The 26,196-nt window shown below is 45.9% G+C and overlaps 1 protein-coding gene across 7 annotated transcripts in view; it reads left to right on the top strand.

Annotated features, from left to right (window-relative positions):
* GALNT7 (polypeptide N-acetylgalactosaminyltransferase 7) overlaps window positions 1-26,196 on the top strand; it is a 135,224-nt gene that overhangs the window by 71,522 nt on the left and 37,506 nt on the right. The gene's annotated exons all lie outside the window — the stretch shown is intronic.

Here is a 26,196-nt window from a genome sequence, read left to right on the forward strand (position 1 = left end):
CTGACAGTCCACAGTGAGAAATGAGCTTGTCCCAAGGCATGGACTCAGTATTAAGTGCATTGTTTAGTTTCACCTGACAGTGTTTTAATAGCAGAGCTTTCTCAGTGCATGGCTTTTCCCTCTGTACCAAGCTCCCTGTCTCATTGTAGGATGGTGGACAGGAACACTGCTGGGGATGCTCCTGAAACTAACTGGATGTTTGCCACCTTCCATTTTTTTGTGTTTTTTTTTTTTTAATTGGAGAATAATTATTTTACACCATTGTGTTAGTTTCTGCTATACAATGTGAATTAGTCATACATATGTCCCCTTCCTCTTGAGTCTCCATTGCACCTCTCCCCCCATCCCACCCTCTAGGTCATCACAAAGCACCAAGCTGAGCTCCCTGTGCTGTACAGCGGGTTCCCACTAGTTATTTGTTTTACACTCAGCCCTGAAACTGGAAGTGGAAACTCCCGAGTACATATGAAGGTGCCCTCAGACAGATGAAACCGTGACCCACACGTTCAGGTCCTTTTCACATAGTGTGATTTAAAACAAAGGATTTCTACTCTTGGCTTTTGATCGTGGTACTTATTGGATGAACTCAAAGCTGTTCTTTTTCAGTTTATTCAGCAACTGATTCTACTCAGAGGATCTGAGCATCTTCCATTATTGTGGATGCAAACATAATTCATGCTACTAGGAAACTTTCCAGGTGTCTTCCCAGTGAGGTGGGGTTAACATAGTCCTCATGTTAGGAGGTGAACATAGCAGGCACATGCGCACACACAGACCCCACAGAAGCATCCTTTATGATCATGGAGCAGAACTCTGGACCTCTCGGGGCTGCTCCGGAGGCTTCATGTATTGATTTGGTAGGAGTGAGAGGGATTGCATGAAAGATGCAGAGAAAAAAAGAAAGAAAAGAAGTAGAGAACCAGGGAGTGAGAGATACAACCTCCAGTGCAGAGAAGAGTTGGAGCATCTCAGGGGAGCTGAAAAGGGAGGATGTGGGAGCAGTTTGTTCCTGATCAAGGCAGAAGTTTGCCTGGTTTCAGAGTTGCCACATTTAGAAAGAAAAAAAAAAAAAGAAGATGCTCAGTCAAATTTAGTTTCAGATAAATAATGAAAAACGTTTAGTATAAATATGCCCCAAATAGTGTATGGGATATACTTATACATTGAAAATATTTGTTGTTTATCTGAAATCCAAATTTAACTGTGCATCCTGTATTTTATGGCAGCCCTCCTGGCAGGGGCTGAGCTTGTTGCTAAAATTGCCGTGCACAGACCCTTTAGGACCCTAAACAGAGACCCTAAACAGAGTCTGCGGTCCCCACCTGGAGTGCCTGCCAGTTACTCGAGATAGACTTGGACCTTGAGTCTGTCACTGGAGTTCTCAGACAACCTCTTGATGGTCTTCTCCTCACCTCCTCACCTTCTCCTCCTGATGGGGAAGGAAAGAGGGGGTACTTACTGACTTTCTGCTGTAGGCCAGGACTTAAACTGAGAGGGTTCCCACATATGAATGTGAAGTCTGAGGCTCAGCGCTGTGACTTCTTTTCTGTCTGCCCAGCAAGATGGCAGAGCTGTGGTCCTTCCCCCTGTGGCCCTTTTCTCTCCTCCACTCACACCTTCCTGGACCACATGCCTCAGGGCAGGGTTTGCTAGATGATAAGGTCCTGAGAGCAAGGAATTTGTCTTCTTCTCCAGCTCCTTCTAGTAACTGACATCCAGGAGCTTGGCTATGCCTAGCAGTGAACAGCTGGGAAGAGAATGAATGGGTAGATAAAGGAGTGAATGAAGAAGTCTGCTGAGGTCAGACCTTGGCTCCACTACCAGACATGAGATCTTAGACCAGCTCCTTACCCCACAGCCCTCAGTAACCTGATCCATAACGTGGGTCTACCAGTACCTACCCCCCAGGTTGGCATTGGGATTAAAGGACATAATAGACTAAGAATCTTATCACAGGCCTAGTGGGTAGATACTTAAGTAGTAGTGGCTTTTTTTTTTTTAATTGCTATGGCACTTTCTTCAGGTCACAATTTGTCTAAACTATGTAACTTAGGGGTCCTCTGTTGCTTTTTGGAAAATGTGGGTGCCCCACACAGCCATGTCCACATGATCTTGTTTCTCCTTGCATTTCCATTGATGGCAAAGCCTTCATCCCCTTTGATAATCCCAGACACATCAGGTATCTCTGAAGCCCCCGTCTCTCTGGGTCTTGCTCTCCTACAATCATCCTGTCTTTCTCTCTTTTTTCCCTGCATGCTCCCTTCCTTTCTAATTTTCGTCTTGCTTCTTATCTCCCTTCCTCCCTCCTGCCATGCCTTTTCACAGGCTGATCATCTCTTTGTTCTTTTCTCTGGCATAACTGGAGCGCTGCTCAGAAATGAGATTATTGCATGTTCTGGCAAAGATTGTGGCCCCAGTCAGATAAAAGGACCAAGGCTATCTTAACAAACCGCTCCTAAGCTCCTTTTTCAAATTCTATGCTAATGAGAAAACTTATATTCAAAATCTTCAAACATCATAACTCCCAGAAAAAAGATTTTTTTAAACTGAATCCAGATGACTTTAAAAAATTTGATTCTTTCTCACCCTTTTTAAAAAAATGGGATAGGCTTCTTTCCTGTTTGAACACTTTAAAATTCAGCCTAGACTCATAAATAGTGTCTGAGTTGAGTTATTCATCAATTAGAATGTGCTCAGTCTTAGGGAATTCTCTGCAAAATAAAAAGATCAACAGCAAAGAAAGTGCTGCGAAGTTCTGCATTGTATCTAACATGCATGTTAGCACCTTCCTTCTGCTACACAGGCGGGCTTCCCAGGTGGCTCAGTGGTGAAGAATCCGCCAGCCAATGCAGGAGATACAGGTTCAATCTGTGAATCAGGAAGATCCCTGGGAGGAGGAAGGAGGAAGTTTGCTCAAATTCATGTCCATTGAGTCAGTGATGCTATCTAACCATCTCATCCTCTTCTGCCCCCTTTGCCTTCTGCTTTCAGTCTTTCCCAGCATCAGAGTCTTTCCCAGTGATCCAGTTTTCTTGCCTGCAAAATCCCAAAGACAGGGGAGCCGGGCAGTCTACTGTCCATGGGCTCACAAAGAGTCGGACTCGACTTCGCAACTGAGCATGCACACACGTGCTCTACAGACAGCGCTGAAAGCACCTCATGCATTCACGTCACACATGCACGCCCTCTTGAATACTCAGCCCTGTGGAGAACATTCCTCACGAGGCCTGAATTTCCGCAGCTGTGGGGTCTGATTAGCCTGCTCTCCGGCCTCTGCCACACATACCAATGAGCCACCTGCCACGCTCAGAGACCCAGCTCTGGGCCGTCTATCCAGCTGTATCACCTGCCGGGGCTCACCTGCTCGTTCCTGTGGCCACTCTATTGTCCTTTCAGATGAAAATCTGGACAGGCCCGCCCGGCTGCTGGGGTGACTCATCCTCACATTTCTCGCAGTTTTGAATCCCATCCCTGAGCTGACTCACTTTCTGGCTGTTGATCGCTTGTTAGGAGAGTGAGTAACAGTGTTTTGAGTGAACCGGAGGCCTGCTTCTTTTTTTATAGACTTGAGCCAAGAATGACTTCACCTGCCTTCACACTTGTTTTCTATAAAAAAAAAATGCACATGGCTCTCTGCATGGTTCAGCAGAGACGGAGCATCTCCAGTAAGCCAGGCGCTGTGCTAGCCCATCGGGAATGCAGGAAGAAGTGTGGTCCCTGCCTTCAAGGTGCTCACCGTCCACCCCTGGGGGAAGGGAAAGGTCACTGTGATGTAAGAGCCCGAGGAGGGGAGGGAGGCCACGTCAAGTTACAGGGGAGCCAGGAAAGGGTTCATGGGGGTACACTAGAGACAGGCCCGAGGATGAGGGGCTTTCCTGGGAGAAGGTTACAGGTCTAGAGGACAGGACGGTAGGCATGGACTGGGAGGAAGGCAGGTGCTGTGGGCTGCGGCTTACAGGGATCCTGTAGCAGGTGTGGAGACACAGCTGGAAGCTCAGGGAGGGTCGTGTTTGCAGGCCCCCAACACCCTTCACAGTCTGAGCTGAATGCAGTGCAGGGGAGACCATCCCACCAGAGGTTTAAGGAGAGCTTGAGGAGTGTCAGGCTACTGGGGTGTCCAGCCTCTGCGGAGGGTGGGGGCCTGGCATCAACATAGGAAATTGAGTGGGGTCCACAGAACCTGACAAGGGAGACGCAGGGAGCAAACGAGAGTTAGAACAGGGCGGGGGTGGGAAGGAGGGATCAGGGATCAGTCCAAGGCTTTGAAGCCCAGAGACACAGAGAAGCACACTGCTGCCCAAGGAGGGGCAAAGGGCAGAAGAACTGCTCTGCTGGGAGCTACTGTGCCTGGACTTTGGTCTCAGGCAAAGGCCCACCCCACCTCTTAGAGCCCCGCTGGAGCGAGCCCATGTGTAGGAAGTGCGATTTGTGGTCTGTTAGATTTTCTTCTAATAAGCGTAGAGTTTTATTTCCTTTACTGTGAACTCACTGCCGATGAAAATACATGGAAATTATCCTTGCCCTTTTTCTGCCCAAGAAGACAGACAATCAGGGGGTATAGAATCCAAGCTAGTTTGTTTCAAACAAATGAATTAAATATTTTGACTAGTTGAGCAAATTCATCTGCTTCTACTGTTTAACCTTTCCTCCTACCTACACTCTTGTCGAATTTCTGTTGTAGAAAGCTATCTCAGTCACATTGACAGAGCGAAATAATAAAGTGCCTCAAAAACTCTTAAGAGCTACACAAATGTCAATATGATTAATTGTTAATAACTTTGTTAAGCTTGTCTGTGGGAAACTGAGGCTTGTTTCTTTTTTTAAAGATACTACACATTGCCATTCCTGCCTTATGCACTGAGTAATTCTATTCTTACCTGATACCAAAACACTGATGTTTATACTCTATTTTTTTAATATTTATTTAAGGTAGCTGTAGTCGTGAGATGTCTTCATTCTCCATGTTAAAGCCTCTTTCTGATGCTCTTGTTTAGAATATAGAGCTATAATTTATCAAATAGTTGCTATTAATATTTTCAAAATATGCTGTGGAGTTCTTTTCTAATTTCAGTTTCTATACATCATGATCCATGGGTTTCAGTTAACACTGACTAGAAGTAAGCAGCTGCTCATAAGAAATTAAAATGAATATTAGAATAATCTGTATATGATATATATGGGGCTTTCCAGGTGGCATTAGTGGTAAAGAACCCGCCTGAAAATGCACAGGTTTGATCCCTGGTTAGGAAGATCCCCTGGAGATCTGAAGATCCCCTGAATATCCCCTGGCAACCCACTCCAGTATTCTTGCCTGGAGAATCCCATATACAGAGGAGCCTGGTAGGCTACGGTCCACAGGGTTGCAAAGAGTTGAACACAACTGAAGCAACTTAGCACAGCATAGCACATAAATGATGTACACACATGTGTGTGAATCACATAAGTGCACCATGAACTTCAGTGCTTTATCCTAGTTTCTATTAGCACGTGTGTGCTGGTTCCACACAACCCCATCCAAAAACACAGGTCACAATCACTGACACTCACTCCTTTCCTCTCTTGGACTGCCCAAAGCACATCTCATTTCTCAGAGTACAGTATGGCAGCCGTAGAGCTAACCCTGGATGCAGAAAGCACATTTTAAATTGGTTTCGGATGACCCACAATGGACTCCTGCTTTTGCATACAGAAAGTATTGCTTTCTAACTGGCCTGAAAGTTTCTGCTCTTGGAAGCCACTTTTCTGTGAGGTCAGAGATTTTCCACATTAACTTCAAAAATAAATCGTGTTCTGATACTACCTAGTTTCTTCTTTCTCTTCTAAACACACACACGTATACATCTGAACATAGACACACATCTGAACACAGACACATCTAAACACAGACACATCTGAACACACACACACACACACACACACACACACACACTGCACTCTGGGATTTTCTGAGTGATGGGGGCACAGCTGATTGTTGTTTGAGGCCCTACTGACCATAGGAGACAAAACTGGAATTACCGTACAGATTGGGGTAACTTAGGTCACCCCAGCTTGCACAGCAGTTTAGAGGGATGCCTCCAGAAACTGGACATGAGGTCATCTGTTGCTCCAGGCTCCCAATGAGCAGAGCAGCAGCACCTTTGAACTCCTGCTTCTCCTCAATGGCCTGTGGAAGTGGTTCCCACCCCTTATGGGAACATCCCTGCATACTGAGGCCTGGTTTGGTAAATGAGGTCCCTCCCACTGATATAACTTCATTTCCCCTCAAACCTCTACCACCAAGCTATAGAAGGACACGGTTTGCCTGGTAAAAAATTACGAACCCAGATTGTTTTGTTTTTCCACACCCCTCTACCTCCAACCAGGGATTTAGAGTAAGTTCCCTGGAGGTTAGGTAGAGAAATGTTCATGGAGGTGCCATGAGGTACCCCATAGCAGCCCACCCTGGTGACAGGCCATTCCAGGGAGACCTTGACTTTTCCTTTCTCTCCAGGGCGAGTTTCCCCCCCGTCTGGATAACTGGCATGGAGATTAAGGGGGAGTGCCCTGTCCCACTGGAGCATCAGAGTTTTGGAGCTGATGGTCTTTTCAGAGTTTGGTCATTGTCCTGACCAAACCCTGAACTTGCCTGGACTGAAGAAAGAGCCTGGAGTCAGCAACTGAGACATCAGTGGTTCCATGGATGGGGGAGCTTACACATCTGAAGCCAGCTCCTGGGGTGACAGACATCCCACCTCGCGCAGCAGACGGCGGGCAGAACAAGGTGGCAGGCTTCACTAGGGCGGGCAGGGGAAGACTGAGGTTGGCAGTTATAGGAGGGATTGAAATGAGATGGGCTCATCAGTTACCAGGGAAACCAGCAGAGGAGCATGCCCCTCGGGCCCCATTGATCCACTGTCTCAGTGGCGATGTTCTGATACAAAGAGTAGAGCAGCCTCTAGCTGGGCCTGGGGTGGGTACACAGGCATTTACTGATCAGGCCCCCTGATGGACAGGGGAGGTCAGCCAGGTGAGTGGGTGTAAGTGAGATGGGATGGGTGGGGCAGAGCTGTCCTGGGGGCCTGGCCGTGCACTCGGGCAGTTCTGACAGCTCCTGCTCCAGAAGGCAGGTCCCTGGGAGTCAGTGCACTGTGTTTTCTCAAGTGGGGGCCAAGGGAGGAGCAACAAAAAGGACTTATAGGATTCCCTGGAGGCACTTCTTAGTCACCTTTGCTCACTTTAAGACACATATGTAAGAAATGCACTTAGTATCAGATAGAATTACTCCTCCGTCGTCCTTGCAACACGTAAGGTGAACAATGCTAAAGTGTAGAAAGGCCAAAGTAAAATGGGTTAAAATGATATAAAAATAGTTTAACTTCAGTAATATCGTCCAGTTCATTGCTGGGGAATGGCCACAGTTTTCCTTTCCTCATTCCAGAATCCTAGAGGGAGCGTCTGCAGTCCCAAATGTAGGTAATGTGGAGAAGATTGTCATTTTTAATTACCTCAGTAACTCCTTTCAGGGGCTTCCCAGGTGGCTTTGGTGGTAAAGAACATGCCTGCCAATGTAGGACACATAGGAGACCCGGGTTGGATCCCTGGGTGGGGAAAATACCCTGGAGGAGGAAATGGTATTCTTAGCTGGGAAATCCCATGGACAGAGGACCCTAGCAGGCTACAGTCCACAGGGTCATAGTCAGACAGGACTGAAGCGACTTGGCACACATGTCACTCCTTTTAGAAGGAGCACTGCCATTTCGATCAAAAGGAAAACATCCACACTTTCTCCAGAATAGCAAGGCCTGGCAGGCACATCAGAACTGGGAAAAAGGGCTCTGGAGAAAGATGTGAGCATCTGAGCTTCAGGTTCCTAGGTCTGTCCCTGCAGAGGAAGGGGCTGTGGGGCTCTTCAAAGAGGCTTGCCTTCTCTTCTGTGAGGCGGGAGCTCCCCCTAGAAGTGGACGGGCTCAGTGCAGGCCTGCCGGGGCCTCTCAATGAGGGGAGTGGGAGGGGGCTTCAGGAAGGCAGAAAACTCCTTCCTGAAAGTAACGTGGGGGTTCTTATCGAAAGCCAAGAAGAGTTTTTGCTGAGCAAGAGATGGAACCTCCTAGATTAGGGTTTGGCTGGTCCTGTCCCTCCTTTTTTGAAGAAAGTAGGGAAAACCATTGGACCATTCAGGTATGACCTAAATCAAATCCCTTATGATTATACAGTGGAAGTGACAAACAGATTTAAGGGACTAGATCTGATAGAGTACCTGATGAACTATGGACGGAGGTTCGTGACATTGTACAGGAGACAGGGATCAAGACCATCCCCAAGAAAAAGAAATGCAAAAAAGCAAAATGGCTGTCTGAGGAGACCTTACAAATAGCTGTGAAAAGAAGAGAAGTGAAAAGCAAAGGAGAAAAGGAAAGATATACCCATTTGAATGCAGAGTTCCAAAGAATAGCAAGGAGAGATAAAAGAGCCTTCCTCAGTGATCAGTGCAAAGAAATAGAGGAAAACAATAGAATGGGAAACACTAGAGATCTCTTCAAGAAAATTAGAGATACCAAGGGAACATTTCATGCAATGATGGGCACAATAAAGGACAGAAATGGTAGGGACCTAACAGAAGCAGAAGATATTAAGAAGAGGTGGCAAGAAATCACAGAAGAACTGTACAAAAAACTTCATGACCCAGATAATCACAATGGTGTGATCACTCACCTAGAGCCAGACATCCTGGAATGTGAAGTCAAGTGGACCTTAGGAAGCATCACTATGAACAAAGCTAGTGGAGGTGATGGAATTCCAGTTGAGCTATTTCAAATCCTCAAAGATGATGCTGTGAAAGTGCTGCACTCGATATGCCAGCAAATCTGGAAAACTCAGCAGTGGCCACAGGACTGGAAAAGGTCAGTTTTCATTCCAATCCCAAAGAAAGGCAATGCCAAAGAATGCTCAAACTACTGCACAATTGCACTCATCTCACACGCTAGTAAAGTAATGCTCAAAATTCTCCAAGCCAGTCTTCAGCAATACATGAACCATGAAGTTCCAAATGTTCAAGCTGGTTTTAGAAAAGGCAGAGGAAGCAGAGATCAAATTGCCAACATCCACTGAATCATCAGAAAAGCAAGAGAATTCCAGAAGAACATCTATTTCTGCTTTATTGACAATGCCAAAGCCTTTGACTGTGTGGATCACAATAAACTGTGGAAAATTCTGAAAGAGATGGGAATACCAGACCACCTAACCTGCCTCTTGAGAAACCTGTATGCAGGTCAGGAAGCAACAGTTAGAACTGGACATGCAACAACAGACTGGTTCCAAATTGGGAAAGGAGTATGTCAAGGCTGTATATTGTCACCCTGCTTATTTAACTTATATGCAAAGTACATCATGAGAAACTCTGGGCTGGAAGAAGCACAAGCTGGAATCAAGATTGCTGGGAGAAATATCAATCACCTCAGATATGCAGATGACACCACCCTTATGGCAGAAAGTGAACAAGAACTAAAGAGCCTCTTGATGAAAGTGAAAGAGGAGAGTGAAAAAGTTGGCTTAAAGCTCAACATTCAGAAAACTAAGATCATGGCATCTGGTCCCATCACTTCATGGCAAATAGATGGGGAAACAGTGGAAACTGGCTGACTTTATTTTCTTGGACTCCAAAATCACTGCAGATGGTGACTGCAGCCATGAAATTAAAAGACATTTACTCCTTGGAAGGAAAGTTACGACCAACCTAGATAGCATATTAAAAAGCAGAGACATTACTTTGCCAACAAAGGTCCGTCTAGTCAAGACTATGGTTTTTCCAGTAGTCATGTATGGATGTGAGAGTTGGACTATAAAGAAAACTGAGCCCTGAAGAATTGATGCTTTTGAACTATGGTGTTGGAGAAGACTGTTGAGAGTCCCTTGGACTGCAAGGAGATCCAACCAGTCCATCCTAAAGGAGATCAATCCTGAGTGTTCATTGGAAGGACTGATGCTGAAGCTGAAACTCCAATCCTTTGGCCACCTGATTTGAAGAACTGACTCATTGGAAAAGACCCTGATGCTGGGAAAGATTGAGGGCAGGAGGAGAAGGGGACGACAGAGGATGAGATGGTTGGATGGCATCACCAACTCAATGGACATGAATTTGAGTAAACTCCAGGAGTTGGTGATGGACAGGGAGGCCTGGCATGCTGTGATTCATGGGGTCGCAAAGAGTCGGACATGACTGAGTGACTAACCTGTACTGAACTGTCCCTGTGGTGGAGCCTGGCTGTTGTGGGGGTGTTGGGGGGGCCGAGGCCGACGAGAGGGTGTACTGGGGTCCTGTGCCATCACTGAGCACACGAAGTTTCCAGCCTCAAGGCGTTCATTTACATTTATTCCTATGGTTTGGGGGAAATATTTCTCAGTTGCTTTATTTATTTATTGGCCGTGCCACAAAGTTTGTGGGATCTTAATTCCCCGACTAGGGATTGAACCCGGACTCTCGGCAGTGAGAGCAGAGTCCTAACCACTGGCCCACCAGCGAAGTCCCTCTCAGTCATCTTAAAATGAGGTTAAACTTGGCTTCCACTCCCACGTGATGAACTGTCGTGGCCATGCTGATTCGTTCTTACTTCTCTGTGGCTGCAGCTGATGAAGACAGGGTGCTCAGTTAACGCCAGGCAGGAGCAACAGCGTCCTTGTCCACTTACGGAGCCCCTGCTGGGTGTCTGGCAGTGTGCTGCCTTCTCCCACACGCTGTCTCCCATCCTTAGAGCTATGCTGAAACAGCGTCGGGTTTTTTTTCTCCCCTCTGTGTTTACAGAGGACAGAACTGAGGCTCAGAAGCAGATAAGTTGAAGGTCGCATAACTAGAAGTTTGGGGTGGTGGGACCCCGATTCTGGCTTCCACACCACATTTCCTTGTTAGTGATGATAAACTAATGGCCAGGGGGTGTATTGTCCATGTGCGTGTGTGCTAAGTTTCCTTCAGTCGAGTCCAACTCTTTGCGACTCTATGGACTGTAGCCCACCAGGCTCCTCTGTCATGCGGATTCTCCAGACAAGAATACTGGAGTGGGTTGCCATACCCTCCTCTAGCGGGTGTTCCTAACCCAGGGATGGAACCTGTGTCTCTTATGGCTCCTGCATTGGCAGGCAGGTTCTTTACCAATAATGCCACCTGGGAAACCCCTCATTGCAGTATATACAGCACATTTTTTTTTTTTTTAAGGTGGAAGGAGCTTCTTTTTAAAATGATTTTTAATTTAATTTAATTTATTTATCTATTGGCTGTACTGGGTCTGTGTTGCTGTGTGGGCTTTCTCTAGTTGTGGCGAACAAGTGCTATTCTCTAGTTGTGGTGGTGGGGGAGCCGCAGAGCACTAGCTCTAAGTGTGCAGGCTCCGTAGTTGTGGTGCATAGTCTTAGTTGCTCCGAGGCATGTGGGATCTTCCCAGATCAGGGATTGAACCTGTGTCTCTTGCATTGGCAGGGGGATCCTTTACCACTGAGCCAACAGGGAAGCCTGCACTTTTTTTAAAGAGGAAAACAGAAAGTTAGAAAAAGGTAAAAGGGCAAAGGTTATTCTCTCATTGCTGCAGAAATCTTTCCTGCTCCTAGGCCATGTTTTCTTCATCTCAGCACTATTGGAGGTCTTGGCAGGTGGGCTGTCCTGTGCCTTGTAGGGTGATTAGCAGCATCTCTGGAATCTCTCCACCGGATGCCCATGGCACACACAACCCTTCCTTGTCCCCAGCCGTGACAACCTGAATGTCCCCAGGCTTCACCACATGTGCCCTGTAGGGCAGACTCTCCCCTGATTAATAATCGCTGCCCTGCAGGGTCAATCACCACCATGTTGAGTGGAGGGGAGGGACCAGGGTAGGGGGTGGGTAACACAATGGAACAAACAGATGAGACTTACAGCCTTAGGGGGAGATAGCAGGCAGAGATCTGTGAAATAGCCAAATAAATAAATGTAAAATGAAGTTAGTTATTAGCTGTGAGGGTTTTGTGATGGACTTCAGAACACCTGTGGCCGAACACACAGACATCATTGGTACTTCAGTAATTGTTCATGGGTACACAAAAGCTTTTTAAGAGGAAGATATAGCAACTTGAGGACATGCATTGATTATTTTTACTCTCCCCCTTCCATTTAAAAAAAAAAGAGTCTTCTATATAATACCCGAGTAGTCACAAGGCATTTATTATTTCTGTTCTAATGATTGCAAAACTTTGAGCAGATACACAGAGGAATCAGAGGAATGCAGTCAAAGCTGAAGTAACTAAGACATGAGTGGTTATGATACAAGATAATGTGTCCTTGACAAGACAAAACCAACCCCGCAGGGCATTTGAACTGTCTTGTTTTTCCCATCAGTTTCCAGTATGAAGTGTAATGTGTGGATGACATACCTCTGGTATTGCTTCTGTGTCTCTGCCCTCACCGGGCAGGAATTCTCTGAGGCCACATTCCCCACAGTCCACTCTCTCTCTTTTTTTTTTTTGGCCATACCTTGAAACATGTGGGAACTTAGTCCCCTGACCAGGGATCATATCCACACCCTGTGCATTGGAAGCTTGGAGTCTTAACCACTGGATTCCCAGGGAAGTCCCCCGCAGTCCACTCTGAGTCTTAGTTTCCCCATCCATGAAGAAAGGGAGTCGCCAGTGTTTTTAGCTCATTTCTGGCACAGAATCTACAGAATCCTCTCTCCTGGAGGCTCCCTGGGGAGCATCTCTGTGCACTGGTCCTCCCATCTCGAAACCCCCAGGCTCCCCTGTCCAGTTTGGAAACCACTCGATTAGGCATCCACTAAGGTCTGTTCCATTTTCCGGGTAGTTTTCTCTATGTTTCTACATCCTCCCCCAGTCTTCCTAATGCGCCTATAGACGCAAAGCTGAGCAGAACTGGTGGGCAGCGGTTGGTTGCCACTCTGGCTTAGCAGGATGTGGGCACCATCACTTATCCCCACCACCCACCCAGGGCGGGGGGTACCCTGGCCCTGCAAGGTGTGACCACACTTCTTGGAAAGTCACAGCAGACGTAGGATCAGGGCAGAGACACTTGCTGCTCTGCTTCCAGCCCTGCAGCCATGGGCACGGGGGGTGAGGGTGGGACAGAACCCATCCCCAACCCTGTGCCTGCCCGCAGGAGGCACCTGGTGCTCCCGGGTCTCTCACCACCCTCATAAAAGACCAGGCAGGCCTGCTCTTCAGAGAGTCATGTAAGTGTGTTATCTGTGATGCATGTTTATGAAGCATCTTTATAGTAATAAAGTGTTCTACTTAAGAGCAAAGCAAACATAATAGTGTATTATCAATTACAAAGTGACTCTCTCTTTAACTGGAGGCACTTAAAATCCTATCCCTTTGTAGCAGGGGCCTCTGCTTAGATCTGAATTGGAAGAAGACACTTCAGGGAGAGCAGGGGGCAGGTGGCTGTGGTCCCTGAGCAGAGGGTCTGTGTTAAGGGATAGGGCAGATCCGTCATCAATGTGCAGGCCTGTCACCCGGACCGGCCTCCAGCCCATGCCGAGGAGATGCTGTGGCGGAGCGATCCCCCAAATTGCCCGTGGATCTCCACACCTCTGGGTGTATTGAAGCTGGCAGCCCCCAGCTAGTGGGTTCTGCAGTGGCCCCACCCTGTAGGGGGTATGGCAGCGGGCAGAGCCTGAGCCTGAGGAGGTGGGGCCTCAGGTGCCTGGGATCCCTGAGCCCACGGGGGCAGCGAGGCATGGACCTCACACAGCGGAGAGCAGTCAGAGAGCTTGCACCTCTTTTTTGGAGATATGGGTGATAGATATACACACTCTATTTCCTGGTGAGTATTAAATCTGATGTTGTTGTTGTTTAGTCACTCAATCGTGTCCAACTCTTGCAATCCTATGGACTGTAGCACACCCCCTACCACCACCACCACCAGCTCCCTCTGTCCATGGGATTCTCTAGCAAGAATACTGGAGTGGGTTGCCATACCCTCCTCCAGGGGATAAAAAAGGTAAAAGTCATACAACACAGTGAGTATCATGAGCCCCACTGGTCAGAAATCACTCTCAGCTGGCATAGCAGAGACCCCCACAAAAGTTCTTTCTCTGCGAGTCTCTCATCATGTAGGGGGTTGTGTTCAGCCCCATCCTTAGGGCCTATCGCCCTCTCCATTGTCCTCTGTCCAGTCATCCTGTTCCATAGAGAAGGAGGCCTCCTTAACATCAGCTTAAGATGAAGAACTGGTTTACTGGAAAGTGTGGGGTGACTGAATCTATAATTTGCATCATTAAGAGAAGTGAAGAAAGGATTAAGATACATTAGGGCTGTGGGGTGTAGTATGTGAATAAATACTTCATAATAATAAACATCTTTGTAATTTCTAAAAACACACATCTGTTTTCCAGTTTAACCCTGTATTTCTTCTAACTCTAAGTGTCATTGAAGCCTATCCTGTCGTCTAAGCAAGAGAACACATAGTCCTTTAAAAGGGTAGGCTTGCCAGTGAAACAGGCTCATTTCTCTGTTGTTTTTTGGTGGCTCAGTCATGTCTGACTGTTTGAGATCCCATCAACTGTAGCCCACCGGGCTCCTCTGTCCATGGGATTTTGCAGGCAAGAATTCTGGAGTGGGTTGCCATTTCCTTCTCTAGGCGATCTTCCCCACCCAGGGATCTAACCCATGTCTCTTACATTGCAGGCATATTCTCTACCACTGAGCTACCAGGGTAGCCCCATTTCTCTGTTACTATGCCTGCTAAGCACAAAAGGTCTCTCTTCTTCAATCTCTTTTTCTGTTCTTTTGGCAGCTTCCTGCAGTGTTCAGGGCACGTTTTTATACAAGGGATTTCTGAACATTTTACAGAATTTTACAGAATTTTCCCAGCTTACCCTGACTTTTTATGGCTCCACTGATTAAAGTTCTATTCTCTGTTCTAATAATTGTTTTCAGAGCATAAATCTAATTTTAATGGAGGGAACGTAATTCATTCTCTGCCTCTTACACCTTGCAGGTTATTTTGGCAGCCAGAAGCTTTTGCCCATGGAATAGAAATCCGCCCACCACTCTTCCCCTTTGTAGTGGACAGTCCAGAGTGGCAGACTTCATGGCTGGCCACTGTCACTGTCCTTATTGCTGACACATAGCTTCTGTGCATCTGCACTTTGATGTGCAGTCAGTTCTTTTTTTTTTATTAGTTAAGATTTTTTGTGATGTGGACCATTTTCAAAGTCTTTATTGAATTTGTTACAAAATTGCTTCTGTTTTCTGGTTTGTTTGTTCATTGTTTTTTTTTTTCTTTGGCTGTATGGCACGTGGGATCTTAGGTCCTCGACCAGGGATCAAACCTGCACCCTTTGCACTGGAAAGCACAGTCTTAACCAGTTCCGCCAGGGATGTTCCTGCAGTCATGGTGGTGATGCTTGTAGAGTCCTTGTGAGCACTGGGCAAGGAATACAGAACCATCGCTCATGGAGGAAACACAAGGATGAGTTCTTACACGCCTCTGGCACATTTCCATCCCCAACCCATACATCACCTTGTTTTACGTGTGTTGCTATCTAAACACACTTAATGTGTATTGTTGCATCACAACATTGACTTCACGGCCAGCAGCCCAGGGGGACTCATGCCTGCAAGAAGCCCGTGTAACACACACACTTCCCCCTCAGTCTCAGCACAGCCTCACACATGCAGGAACCCCACATAGCACTGCACCCCAAGCTCAGGGGGCCATTTTAAACAGCAAACTCAGCAACCAAAAGCACCAAAATGAGAAATAAGTGGACTAAACAGACCTTAAAAAGGAGTATCAGAGGAAGAGCATCATCTTGTGTCCACCTGGTCACATTTCCCCTCTCTGCACATGCTCTCCAATAACCACAAAAACGTCCCAAGTAACTTCCCTGGTGGTCCAATGGTTAGAACTTTGCCTTCCAGTGCAGGGGGTGTGGGTTTGATCCCTGGTTGGGCAGCTAAGATCCCATATGCCTCGCAGCCAAAGGACTAAAACATAAGACCAAAGCAATATTGTAACAAATTCAGTAAAGACTTTGGAAATGGTCCACATAACAAAAAGTCTTATTAAAAAATGTCCCACATACTGGTTTTGAGCTACAAATACATTTTAAGGAGTAAGCAAATTAGCACAGAATCCATGAAAAATAAGGAGCCACTGTGTTCTTGCATATTTTAGTTTGGAGTACAGGTTAATCACAGAAATATTTAGTATATAGTTAGTAGACAAAGTGCCTAGTGTCCTGTGACAGTAAATGCAAATCTTCATAACACTGGAAATGGTAATCTGATAAACTAAGTATGTTTACTTGTTAATTCATACGAGAGAGAAAATCTGATAATGGCTTTTTGAAATGTCAAGACCAAAAAGCATAGACTGTCAAGTGTTTCCATTCAGAGAACAGAAATAAATTGGTCCCGTTGTGGTTCAGTGTACCCGGTCGTTCATCTTTCTTTTCTGTCTCCTCCTCCCCCACCTACCGGTACCTCCTTCAGGGTCTTAGTGCTACAGGGGCTCAGGAAGGAGGCTGCAGTCAACACAGGAGCTGTGAACCAGGAGGTGTCCTGCACTGTTTTGAATATTTATTAGACTTAGTGCTGAAATAGTCCCCATTGATGAGCAGACCTAACCAGAGTTTCTAAGGGACTGGTGACCAGGTGAAGGTGGTGGTATTCTAGTCTCAAGCTCCAACGCATCACTTACCTATGTGGTTAGGTGTTGCATTGAATCTGTTTAATTCCCTAGTGACTAACCTCAACTTTTATCAGGAACATTTAATATGCTGAGATTTTATCTCCCTTCTTCTTCAAGAGAAGTGATTGGAATTCTGTCCAGTAGCCCATAAACAAAGCCCATTCCACCTGGTTCTTACTTCAAGCCTTCATCTCAGAGGAGCACAGTCCAATCTAACAGACCATGGCCATGAAGTCACTTGTCATAATGCAGGAGAAGGGATGGACAGCTGTTGAGGAGGAAATTTGGCAGACGTGGTGCTGGGAGGTGTCACACACAAGTGGGGTCCAGTATCGTACCCCCCGCCCAGCTGATTGTGGGCAAGTTATTTACCAAAGTCCTGTGAAGAAGAAAGCAAGATAATACCCATGTATGCATATTTCTAGGGCTTCCCAGGCACTAGTGGTAAAGAACCCATCTGCCAATGCAGAAGACCCAAGAAGCGCTGGTTCGATCCCTGGGTTGGGAAGATCCCCTGGAGGAGGGCATGGCAACCCACTCCAGTATTCTTGCCTGGGAAATTCTGTGGACAAACGAGCCTGGTGGGCTACAGTCCATGGAGTGACAAAGAGTCAGACACGACTGAGCACGTACACATTTGTATTTCTAGAATCTGAAAATACAAAACCCTAATGAAACGTATTTGGAAGTACAGCCACTAGTTTTGGCAGTTCTGCAGAGGTACAGAGGGTGCTGTTACTGGTGATATGTAGGGATATGAATCATACCACGCAGAAATCTTTAAAAATTAAGGGGAGAATACTCTGGCGGTAAATACAGACAAACTTCTTTCCTTTAAACTGTGGCAGTAGCACGGTTGTCTCTGCTCCCTAGAAGAGAAACTGAACAGATTGGCATCAGCTTCAGAAAACAAGACTTTGTATAGCCAAAAGATTCAATTAAATTGCTCCTCTGAGGACCCAAACACGACTGAGTGACTTCACTTTCACTTTTCCCTTTCATGCACTGGAGAAGGAAATGGCAACCCACTCCAGTGTTCTTGCCTGGAGAATCTCAGGGACGGCGGAGCCTGGTGGGCTGCCGTCTATGGGATCGCACAGAGTCGGACACGACTAAAGCGACTTAGCAGCAGCAGCAGCAGCAGCATCAGAGGTCTTGCTTAGGGAAAGAAATGCTTTTTTTTTTTCTTTTTTGGATAACAAGTGTTATGTGAATAAAAATTGTAGGGGGGAAATGGTTTTTGGTTTTCTGTTATCTTAGGGAATGAGGAAGCTGCAGAGATGGCTCCGTCTCTCATGCCTTAGGTCTTAGTATGAAAGTTCACCACGGGGATGTTTGCTCTGAAGCTCACCTGGGGCAGCAGATGTGGGGCCAGCACCATGTGGGCAAATAGCCAGGCAGGTCAGAGGGGCTCGGGGTGTGGGAACCGGGGTTGGTGTATGTGTTACATCACTGATGTCTACTTACAGTATTGAGAGGAATTAAAAAAAAAAATTCTCCTTTTATTTGTTTATTTATTTATTTTGCCTGCACTGTGCGGCATGTGGGATCTTCGTTCCCCAACCAGGGATTGAACCCACGCTCCCTGCTGTGGAAGCTTGGAGTCAACCTACTGGACCACCAGGGAAGTCCCTTGAGAGGAATTTAAAAACAAACCTTTTTACTCCCTGAGAAGCATAATTGAACATCTCTCAATTTGCTTCAGAACGTCTAGAACTGTTTTAAAACTGCTTCGCAATATCTAGGATTGATTTCTAAGGCCTTGGGTGGATTTTGAAGAAGTATAATTTTTTTCTACCGCATGAAATACTTTATTTCTAACATGGTGGTAATTAGACACAGTTTTCAGTAATGCTGGAAACACTGTGCTGGCATGTGAAAGAGCTGACTTTCTTGCTGGGATTTGTAAACCTCCCCAGGTTGGCAGCTGGCCCTCCCAGACGGCCTCTTCTCCTTACCCTCCCCACCCCTCGAAGCTCTCAGGCTCTCACGTCTATCTTTTTGGCAACCTTTTCCCTCCCAGGCAGAGTGTCTACTCCAGGGACAGCCACCCTCCCCTTCCTGTACCCTGTTCTGTGTTGTCCCCGCTCTGCCCCTGTGACAGGATGGAGACCCCAGGGAGGGCTGGCTCTGTAATCAGATGGAATTCGATGGCATAACCAGTCAGTATCAGGAGAGAAAGCATGGCAGAAGTGAAACACAGAGACACCCGCAGTTTAACTGAGAATCTGTCCAGTATCCTACGGTTGAATCAAAATGCACATAAGTGTAAATAGTCTTGTTTTTATAAAATGTGCCCTCGCTTAAAATAGATGCATTCAGGTAAAGCCGCCCACAAAGCACGTGCTGTGGGGAACGGGGAATTCTAGGACTGGGAAGCCCTCATGGGAAGGTTTTAGTTAGAAAAGAGCTACCAGAGGGTACTTCCCTGGTGGTCCAGGGGTTAAGACTCCAGGCTTCCGCTGCAAGAGGCACGAGTTCCATCCCTGGTCGGAGAACTAAGATCCCGCATGCCACACCGTGTGGCCAGAAAGTTTAAAAAGAGAAAGAAAGAAAGGAAGGAAGAAAGAAAGAGAGGCACCAAGCAGACCTCTTGCCCAAGGGGTTGATGCTTATGAAGCTGCCATGTGGTGTTCTGTTTGGCTGTGGTTGTCTTAAGTAGCAATATTACTTCTCAATATTTTGAAAGAGGAAGTATCTGTAACAGAAAATTTAAAACAAAAAAATAAAAATCACCTCGCAGCCAGGCAAGAGCTTTTACACAGATGCTCCTTGTAGCTACCAACTCAGTCTTAGTGCCGCCCAGATTATTTCAGCAGGATGAATCCCAGTGGACCAGCCAGATCGAAGGATCAGTAACCCTTCCTTATGCCTAGGGGTGTTTCCTTGACTCTCCCCACCATTCATCACACCCTTGGTCCCCGCTGCTCTATCAGCTACCACCCCGCACAGATAGATTCCTGTTGCCCTTTTCCTTTTTTTTTCTTTCTTTTTCTGGTAATTATCTCCCTTGAGTGTGGACTACCTGGAGACCTGCTAGAAACCTACGGCCTCTGAGGAGAAAAGGCAGCAAGCTGATGATTCCCCTTATTTGTGATCTCAGAGGTGTTCAGTCCTTGGGTTCCCTTGGCAGAGTTTAATGAATTACAGTGTTTCCCAAAATTGTGGCTTGAGATTTCCTGGCATCTGCTTTCTTCAGGGTGAGAATGAACTTACCCTGTCAGTAACATCTTGTTGTTCAGTCAATAAGTTGTGTCCGACTCTTTGTGAGCACTCCATGCTCCCCTGCCCTTCGCTATCTCCTGAAGTTTGTTCAGATTCATGTCCACTGAGTCAGTGAGGCTGTCTAACCATCTCATCCTTTGTTGCCTCCTTCTCCTCCTGCCCTCAATCTTTCCCAGCATCAGGGTCTTTTGTAGTGAGTCGGCTCTTTGCATCAGGTGGCTAAAGTATTGGAGCTTCACCTTCAACATCAGTCCTTCCAATGAATATTTAGGGTTGATTTCCTTTAGGATTGACTGGTTTGATCTCCTTGCAGTCCAAGGGACTCTCAAGAGTCTCCTCAAGCACCACAATTCGAAAGCATCAATTCTTTGGTTCTCAGCCTTCTTTATGTAACGTACCTTATGATAACATCTCATCTCTGAGTCATAACCCTTTTGATCACTAACTTCGTCTCACTTCTGGTGACTCATTAGCTTCTCAACTATTTGATATTCTAGAAAGTTACAATGAAGCAAAGATGTAAGGGAGAAGTATAGATAATTTAATTAATACAGGGAAAGAGAGAGACTACTTCAGTGGTTTCTGGAAAGAGTATTACCAAGCTCCTCCTCTAAAATATTAAACATCACATATGTATCAATTATACTTTTCATACTGTTCATGGGGTTCTCAAGGCAAGAATGCTGTAGTGGTTTGCCATTCCTTTCTTCAGTGGACCACGTTTTGTCAAAACTCTCCACCGTGACCCATCCGTCTTAGATGCCCCTACACGGCATGGCACATAGTTTCATTGAGCTCGACAAGGCTGTGTTCCATGTGATCAGTTTGGTTAGTTTTCTGTGATTGTGGTTTTCATTCTCTCTGCCCTCTGATGGAGAAGGATAAGAGGCTTATGGAAGCTTCCTGATGGGAGAGACTGACTGAGGGGGAAACTGGGTCTTGTTCTGATGGGCAGGGCCATGCTCAGTAAATCTTTAATCCAATTTTCTGTGGATGGGCAGGGCTCTGTTCCCTCCCTGTTGCTTGACCTGAGGCCAAACTATAGTGGAGGTAATGAAGATAATGGCAACCTCCTTCCAAAGTTCCTGTGCGTGCACTGCTGCACTCAGGGCCTCTGACCCTGAAGCAGGCCACCACTGACCCACGCCTCCGCCAGAGACTCCTGGACACTCACGGGCATGTCTAGGTCAGTTTCGTGTGGGGTCACTGCTCCTTTTTCCTGTGTCAAGGTACACACAAGGCTTTGTTTGTGCCCTCCAAGAGTCTGTTTCCCCAGTCCTGTGTAAGTTCTGGTGGTTCTATGGTGGGTCAAGAGCTACCTGGAGGAAAAGGCAAATTTAGCCTTGGAGTATAAAACGAAGCAGGGCAAAGGCTAACAGAGTTTTGCCAAGAGAACACACTGTTTATAGCAAACACCCTCTTCCAACAACACAAGAGAAGACTCTACACATGGACATCACCAGATGGTCAACATCGAAATCAGATTGATTATATTCTATGCGGCCAAAGATGGAGAAGCTCTATACAGTCAGCAAAAACAAGACCAGGGGCTGACTGTGGCTCAGATCATGAACTTCTTATTGCCAAATTCAGACTTAAATTGAAGAAAGTAGGGAAAACCACTAGGCCATTCAGGTATGACCTAAATCAAATCCCTTATGACTATACAGTGGAAGTGACAAATAGATTCAAGGGATTAGATCTGATAGACAAGAGTGCCTGAAGAACTATGGATGGAGGTTCCTGACATTGTATAGGAGGCAGTAATCAAAACTATCCCCAAGAAAAAGAAATACGAAAAGGCAAAATGGTTGTCTGACAAGGCCTTACAAATAACTGAGAAAAGAAGAGAAGCTGAAGGCAAAGGAGAAAAGGAAAGATATACCCATTTGAATGCAGAGTTCCAAAGAATAGCAAGGAGAGATAAGAAAGCCTTCCTCAGTGATCAGTGCAAAGAAATAGAGGAAAACAACAGAATGGGAAAGGCTAGAGATCTCTTCAAGAAAATTGGAGATACCAAGGGAACATTTCATGCAACGATGGGCACAATAAAGGACAGAAATTATAGGGACCTAACAGAAGCAGAAGATATTAAGAAGAGGTGGCAAGAAATCATAGAAGAACTATACAAAAAACTTCATGACCCAGATAATCACGATGGTGTGATCACCAACCTAGAGCCAGACATCCTGGAATGTGAAGTCAAGTGGACTTAGGAAGCATCACTATGAACAAAGCTAGTAGACGTGATGGAATTCCAGTTGAGCTATTTCAAATCCTAAAAGATGATGTTGTGAAAGTGCTGCACTCGATATGCCAGCAAATCTGGAAAACTCAGCAGTGGCCAGAGGACTGGAAAAGGTCAGTTTTCATTCCAATCCCAAAGAAAGGCAATGCCAAAGAATGTTCAAACTACTGCACAATTGCACTCATCTCACATGCTAGCAAGGTAATGCTCAAAATTCTCCAAGCCAGGCTTCAATAGTACATGAGCTGTGAACTTCCAGATGTTCAAGCTGGATTTAGAAAAGGCAGAGGAACCAGAGACCAAGTTGCCAACATCTGTTGGATCATAGAAAAAGCAAGAGAGTTCCAGAAAAACATCTACTTTTGCTTTATTGACTACGCCAAAGCCTTTGACTGTGGATCACAACAAACTGGAAAATTCTGAAAGAGATGGGAGTACCAGACCACTTGACCTGCCTCCCAAGAAATCTGTAGGCAGGTCAAGAAGCAACAGTTAGAACTGGACATGAAACAACAGACTGGTTCCATATAGGGAAAGGAGTTTGTCAAGGCTGTATATTGTCACCCTACTTATATAACTTATATGCAGAGTACATCATGTGAAATGGTGGGCTTGATGAAGCACAAGCTGGAATCAACATTGCTGGGAGAAATATCAGTAACCTCAGATATGCAGATGACACCACCCTTATGGCAGAAAGTGAAGAAGAACTAAAGAACCTCTTGATGAAAGTGAAAGAAGAGAGCGAAAAAATTGGCTTAAAGCTCAACATTCAGAAAACTAAGATCATGGTGTCCATTTCCATCACTTCATAGCAAATAGATGGGGAAACAGTAGAAACAGTGAGAGACTATTTTGGGGGGGCTCCAAAATCACTGCATATGATGACTGCAGCCATGAAATTAAAAGACACTCCTTGGAAGAAAAGCTATGACCAACCTAGACAGCATATTAAAAAGCAGAGACATTACTTTGCCAACAAAGGTCCATCTAGTCAAGGCTGTGGTTTTTCCAGTAGTCATGTATGGATGTGAGAGTTGGACTATAAAGAAAGCTGGGTGCTGAAGAGTTGATGCTTGTGAACTGTGGTGTTGGAGTAGACTCTTGAGAGTCCCTTGGACTGCAAGGAGATCCAACCAGTCTATCCTAAAGGAAATCAGTCCTGAATATTCATTGGAAGGACTGATGCTGAAGCTGAAACTCCAATACTTTGGCCATCTGATGCGAAGAACCCACTCATTGGAAAAGATCTTGATGCTGGGAAAGATTGAAGGCAGGAGGAGAAGGGGACGACAGAGGATGAGATGGTTGGATGGCATCACTGACACGATGGACATGAGTTGAGTAGGCTCTGGGAGTTGGTGATGGACAGGGAAGCCTGGCGTGCTGCAAGTCCATGGGGTCGCAAAGAGCCGGATATGACTGAGCGACTAAACTGAACTGAACTGAAGTGTCAATTATACTACATGCTAAACAAGCAACCTGGCTTTTTAGTACCTTTACGAAGGTAAACTGCTAAACATTCTGGAGACTTCCCTGGTGGTCCAGTGGCTAAGACTCCTAGTTCCCAATGCAGGGGGCCCAGGTTCAATTCCTGGTCAGGGAACTAGATCCCACATGCTGCAACTAAGATTTCGAATGCCGAAACTGAAGATCCCTTGTGCCACAATAAAAATCTGGCACAGCCAAATAAATAGATTTTTAAAATACTATTTATTTATTTTTGGCTGTGCTGGATCTTCAGTGCTGCTTGGGCTTTCTCTCTAGTTGTAATGAGAGGGAGCTACTCTCGAGTTGCGGTTGGCAGGCTTCTCATTACCGTGGTGTCTCTTGTTGCGAAACACGGGCTCTAGGGCATGCGGGCTTCAGTAGTTGTGGCACACAGATTTAGCTATTCACTGAGGCACATGGAATCTTCCCAGACCAGGGATTGAACCCATGTTCCCTACATTGGCAGGCGAATTCTTAACCCCTGGACCACCAGGGAAGTCCCAATAAATAGATTTATATATATGTGTGTCTGTGTGTGTATATATATGTATATATACATTTCCTCATTTTGCTGTAGGAACATCACTATAAGCTAGTGTTTAAGACCTTCCATAAGTAAATGTTCTACAGCCTATACTGATAACTCTTTCAACACCTAACAATTCTCTGGTGGGAAACTATTTGCTCAGTCCAGAGTAAATTTACCATGCTTCCCTGTAAGCTTATACCTTTTCTTCAGTCATTACCGGGGTCAAAACCTGCCTTTCAAAATATAAGTCCTCCACATGGTCAAGGTGACTTCCTTGTTGAAACTGGAGCACATGGAGAAGGCATATAATCACTCACTAAGCGATGAAACATGGAACAGGGGATGACTCAGTAAACATTTTAAGGAATGTTTGCAAAGTGTGATCTTCAAATCAGTGTTGAAGTTAAATTCCCAACTTGGTCTCCACACAACTGTTACACTGACTTGTGTTTTGGTACAACGCCATTGGTCTCCACTGACAGCCTCCATGAAAACAGCCCAGGAGACTCATCACTGCCTTCACCATAAGGAGGACCCCAGGGGAAAAAAAATCCCATCTGGTCTTCATGCCAAGTATATTGTACTTTTTTTCGAACAACTGGTTTGTTAAACACAGCCCTGACCAGGTTTCACTGCTGGAAAATTCAAGCCAAACTGTGACCCATCCATTCTTAGTATGGAGTGGAGGTGGGGTGCAAGGCCACTGTGCGGTCCAGGTCAGGAGGGCAGCGGGGTGGATGTGGTCCGAGGGTCTTCTCTGTGAATGGCACCCCAGGACAATGCATGCAGGACCCCTTGGCCTTCTGGTATGCACTTTTTTGGGGGGCTGCACCGGGTCTTGATTGCAGCATGTGGCATCTTTAGTTTGTGGCATGTGAACTCTTAGTTGCAGCATGTGGTATCTAGTTCCATGATCAGGAATTGAAACCAGGTCCCTGACATTGGGAGCTCAGAGTCTTAGCCACTGGGCCACCAGGGAAGTCCCCTGGTATGTGCTTTTAAAGCCTTGTTTTTCCTTCCTCTTTTTTTCCCTCATGCTTTCTTTATTCATCTTTTCCCTCTCCTCTATTTTGAAGTTTTATATCGTTGTATCCTGTGTGTCTTCATAAGCTTCTTGAAGTCCTTTGTGGAATAAGGCACAGTGTAAATTAATAAGTTACAGATGCAAACCAGCATTGGTCGATGCCCTTGGCATCATTATATCCAGGCCATAGCACCCAGATCCTTACTCCTGTAGCATTGCTTGTCTCAGCTCAGATCTGTCGGTGTTTAAGCTGGTGCTTCTATAAAGTCAGAACATGGAATGCAAGCTCCTGTGTGAGCTGAGAGTCCAATATAGCTGGAAGCATATGGCTTCCACTGTGAAATATTCTTTCTCATTTCCCAAGGAGTTTCAGAGAAATGTACAAGAACATATGTCCAGTACTAAGATTCCCTACCAGATTTTTTTTCCCCTAAATTGTGGTTTGATATTTCAGATCATTAAGTAGACACATCTGTCCGAGCATATTTTCCTTTTCAAGAAAAAAAGATCATTTGAAGACAGCTACCCAGTGACAGAGTCAGCTTTCTTAGTTTGCCTGGACACACTTGGGTGCCTTTGGCCCTGGAATCAGGCAGAAATTGATCCACACAATTGAGTGCCACCATCTGTTCACCACCCTGTATCCCCTGGGTGTTGAGCAAAAATAGAAATTCATTTTCCTGTTTGTTTTTAAGCATATATTGGGGAATGTGTGTGTGTGTTAGTTGCTCAGTCATGTCCAACTCTTCGCGACTCCATGGACTGTAGCCCGCCTAGCTCCTCTGTCCACAGGATTTCCCAAGCAAGAATACTGGAGTGGGTTGCCATGCCCTCCCCTAGGGGATCTCCCCAGCCAGGGGATTGGACCCAGGTCTTCCACATTGGAGGCAGATTCTTTACCGTCTGAGCCACCAGGGAAGCCTGATGTTGGGGAATATTTCTTAGTAAATTTATGGTTTAGGGGAAATAATCTTCAAGTCAAAGCATTCTCATCTAAATCTTGGCTTGTCACCAGCTGTGGCTTT

The sequence above is a fragment of the Giraffa tippelskirchi genome, chromosome 1, assembly GCF_054371585.1.
Source record: "Giraffa tippelskirchi isolate mGirTip1 chromosome 1, T2T-mGirTip1v1.2.pri, whole genome shotgun sequence".
Taxonomy (NCBI): Eukaryota; Metazoa; Chordata; class Mammalia; order Artiodactyla; family Giraffidae; genus Giraffa; species Giraffa tippelskirchi.